Below are 4444 nucleotides of genomic sequence, written 5' to 3'. Positions count from 1 at the left end.
TTTGAGAATTTTTGAAACTATTGATCGTACATCGTACAGAGCCCAAAATTATGGTACAAATACGATAATTATCGTACATCTGGCAACACTGGACCTGTAGGCATCCTTTTTCCACTTTCTCTCAGAGGCTCTGCACGCCCGCCTACAAGCCCGTGTGACATCAGAGAGCCAAGGCTCCCTCCTAGGCCGAGACTTGCAAAGTTTGAGAGGGGCAACCACGTCCAGGACCTGATTACAAAGTAAATCAAAGTGTTGTGAATAGTGTTCAGTGCTGGATGGATCAGGGTTAAAGGTCTCTAACCTTACAGACATACAGTCCACAAACTTTGAAATAGTTTCTGTATCCAGGGCTCCGAACCTAGTAGCGAGAGCTTCACACACAGGGACAGGACATGGCAACGTAACATCACAGAGTATAGGAGAGTGGTCAGAGAACACAGGAGGCAAAGTCACAAGGTTCATGAAGGGGAGGCCAAAAGAGAGAACCAGGTCCAGGGTGTGACCCCTGGCATGAGTTGGGGATGATACCCATTGAGTTAGATTGAATGAATCTAGCAAATTAAAAAAAACCTTTAGCAAGCACATTGTGAGGACAGCAGATATGGATGTTAAAATCACCAAAAAATAAGACATAGTCATATTTTAGGATGCAGTCTGCCACAAGATCACAGAAATCATTAAGGAAGTTAGAGTCAATCTAAGTCTTAGAATGAGACATCCGTACAGATCCAGACTGCCAGGTCCTCGGACCCCCCTTTTGGTACCGGAGCCGGTGAAACAGCATCAGCAGTACGACAGACTAGTCTTTCGATTGTCTCCAGGTAAAAAGCGACAGTTGGTTGACAGCGTCAGATGGACCCGGAGGGTCAGTGAGTTCAGCTTTTATTCTGAAGGGAACCGTTGCTTGGTTGGTAAAATGTAACAGATTTTATCCAGCTTGTTGGTTCTTTGCTTAAAGACGTGGTAATGTCCCACTCAGAGTCTTACTCCACCCACGTATCAATTTTAAAAACTGCAACATTAGTAGGCGTTGCCTGGAGGACCGAGAGGGCGGAGCCGCGGCAGTGACGAAGACGATGGCTAACTAGACGATGCTAGCTCCCTTCACTCTGAGCAGTTATTAGAAGTGGAGGACGTTTCTCCCCCTCCTTACCCAGACACTCGAGAAGAAAGGGACCAAGTCCATTTGGAGGAGACAAGCGGACCTGAGCCTTATTGTTTTGAGCTTGTGAGTTGCCTGAAATTACCGGAACCGACCCAACAGAACCAGCTCTGAATGTTAAGTAGCCGTTAGCCATAGCATCAGATTAGCTGCAGGGTTTTGCTCCACGGCCCAAGAGAGCTAGTATTCAGCATGTTTTAGAGGTTTATCTGCTTCAACACACCTGGTTTTAATCAGCAACAAATAGCTGAGCTGCTTAACAGCTAATCTAACCTGTTAAAGCAGGAAAACCACTGAAACGTGCTGGATAGCAGCTCTCCAGGAGCCCTGGGCTCAAGTTACAGTCTGCTGCATAGAAAGTTATGAAAATACCCCATGAGAAAATTATTCTGTAATGTGTTCAGCTCACTAAAACTGCCCTGATTTATTTATTTACTGATACTAGCTGCTCTTGGTTGCAGGTGATCCTCTGGTGTCTGCAGGTGGTCTCCTCTTCTGGTGTTGTCAGGATCAGGAGCTTCCAGAAGAATGTGCCTTTCAATGACTCTTTCCCCCTTATTTGTTATATTAATTAAATAAATCTCAATTTATATATTTCCTGTTTTTGTTCATGTCCATGAATACTTAAACATGCTTGAAATTAAAACGAGCTTTTAACAGTGAGGTGCTAGTTTAATTCATCACAATAGAGCTAGTTAAACATGCAACAATGTGATAATTCAATTAATGTAACTTATAAATATTCATTTAAGTATCAAAACTGGAATCAAAATGAGATATTTGGCAGCACAAAAAACTTGTCAAACACAATATTTATTATAATAATTGTAGGCAGACAGGAGACAGAGCTGATGGAGGTTCTCAGTCATCGAAGGATGGCTGAAGGCTTTCCAGGAACAGGAGATGTGGTGTTGTCTCTTCTCTCTCTATTCTGTCAGATGAGCTGATAGGTTACAGGTGTGTGAGGACATCCTCATGCTGTCATAACCAGATGACATGAGTTATCAGGTGATCAGCCAGGCTAATGATGAGATGCAGAAAGAAAACAAATCCAGGACAGTGTACAATAATAACAATAATATGTGGTGTTGCTCACCTTATGTGCTCTTATAGAGTATTAACATGTGTCTGCCTCATGGTGTAGAGTCCATATTTTGCTGAGTGTCCTGCAATAATGCAGGTTATTAGTTAATTTACTTTTGATAGCAAAGAACAAAATATTTAATGTAAAAGTTATTTACCAGGTGAATCAGCTCACACGTCACCACCAAGTGTCACAGGGCCAGAATCAGTAGCCTCCTTCATGATGTAATCACATACGTTTATGTAATTGTTAATATCTTAAAAATTCTGAAATGTTTAAATTTTTTTTACCTTGAACAGTTCACTGAGCTTGCACTGTCACTGAGGTGGAAGCTGGAATCAACAGCAGACACCTCACATCTTGGTCTTTTCAGGGGTGTGGACGCTGCTCTGGGACTTTCTGGAAGATGAATTTCCGTCAATATACAGAACGTAGTAGGTAAAAGGTCGTTTAAGGAGTTACATAATAGGGAACAAACAATAATAACGAGATTGAGATTAGGACATTCGGGATTGAACAGCACTTTGCATATTTTGGGAAAACATCAAACAGGTTTTTGTGATTGTGGGACAGAACAGGAAACGGTAGAACATGTTTTGTGTTTTTGTAGTAAGTTTGATGTAATTAGGGGTGAATTTATAGATAGGTTGAAAGATAAAGGATGTGGCATTTGGAATTTGAGAACGTTGTTGAATGGCAGTGGGTCCAAATATAAGATGGTGCTGGAGTTTCTTAGGAAAATTAAGGTATTTAGTAGAATTTAGTTTTTTATTATTTATATATATATATATATATATATATATATATATTTATTTTTTTTTTTTCTCCTCGCTCTGACTCACACTCCTGCACAGTAGGTGGCGGTAATGCACCTTAAGTTGGTTGCCACCCGCCATTTAAACCGGAAAGGAAGAAGAAGAAGAATTTCCGTCATGGTCCCTGTATCACAAGACACACTGTGGCTGTGAGCTCTATAAAAAACAAAGAAACAGCACATTTATAAATGTTTAAAAGAGCATAAAATCACGTGTAACAATAATCTGTAAAACAAATTAAAACTAGAAGGTAATAATAAAATGTTTACATAGAAGATTATTAAAAATAATTCACCTTTGCTACGGGTAAGGCGTCACGTCAGCCTGGACAAGTGCATTCTTGCAGATTACTGAATCAGTCTGACAGCCAGTGTCTTGGGCAGATTTAGCCTGAAAAAAAAATAGAAGCACACTGTTGTTGTTTATAAAGTCAGATAATATACAAAAGAAACTGTCCTATATAGGCGCTTTATAACATTCCTAGTGTGTGATCGTTATTATAACGTAAAAGTCAGTCACACATGATGTGGAGAGCCTGCAATGCGACCTCCTGAACAGAATTCCTCACGGAACCGGGTCACAAGCTGGATTTCACGCTGTAATGATGTCTGTCAACTAGTGCTGCATTAGTTAGAGTCACTGTTGCAGAATTGCCGACTGACACAAAAGCAACCCGAATTTTCTCCGAGCCTGACAGCCATGTGGACTGTTTTGTCGGCCAGGGCTTCGAGATATGTTCCGATTCGCCGCTGATCCTAACCTTACATCCCGTTCCACATTTTGTGAACTTGACAAATCTGCCCGAAGGCAGTGCAGGCTGATATTAGCTAAATGGAGTGAACCACGTCTCTCAAGCTTTGCATTTAGGTAGGAAATTGTCTTTAGAAGATGTTAACTTTTATTTAGCTTACTCACCTCAGACTGGAGCCCGTCATGGTGGGGGAGCAGAGTCGGTGGGCTGCATCTAAATCACGGAAGAGCCACGGTGGGCATTGCCTCCCTCTTCAAACGGAGACGTGCAGAATCGCGGGTAAAATGCTGGTTGCAAACTACAGCACCAGGCGGGAGCTGAATGTTTTCCAGACACCGATTGCACGCAACCACTGGCGCCTAACTTCTAAGTCCAGCGGAAAGGAGTGCAACCCCACAGAGCCACCGCAACCATACTACAATACACCATCTCACCATACAACACGATATGGAGCACTAAACCCGAACTACTTTCCCAATTACACTAACAGCCAAACACTAACTAAACTACACTATCCAACAGCCAGAGGCGGAGCTGGCCTAAATGGCGACCTGTGCGAGATCCCCCTGTGACCCCCCCCCCCCCCCCCCCCCGACGCCCCCCCTACCAGCTCGCCACTTCAATATGAAGAA

The 4444-nt window shown here is 42.5% G+C and overlaps 1 long non-coding RNA gene across 1 annotated transcript; it reads right to left on the bottom strand.

The window, feature by feature from the left end:
• Nucleotides 1-2020: 2020 nt before the first annotated feature.
• Nucleotides 2021-2622, bottom strand: LOC129162032 (uncharacterized). Its single transcript, XR_011517172.1, has 4 exons — nt 2537-2622; nt 2404-2461; nt 2259-2328; nt 2021-2140 (listed from the first exon to the last, which is right to left on the bottom strand). It is a non-coding gene; the product is annotated as an uncharacterized lncRNA (long non-coding RNA).
• Nucleotides 2623-4444: the final 1822 nt, after the last annotated feature.

Source organism: Nothobranchius furzeri, chromosome 1 (assembly GCF_043380555.1).
Source record: "Nothobranchius furzeri strain GRZ-AD chromosome 1, NfurGRZ-RIMD1, whole genome shotgun sequence".
NCBI classification, from domain to species: Eukaryota; Metazoa; Chordata; class Actinopteri; order Cyprinodontiformes; family Nothobranchiidae; genus Nothobranchius; species Nothobranchius furzeri.
The sequence above is the reverse complement of the archived record's forward strand: the minus strand, read 5'-3'. Positions and strand labels throughout refer to the sequence as shown.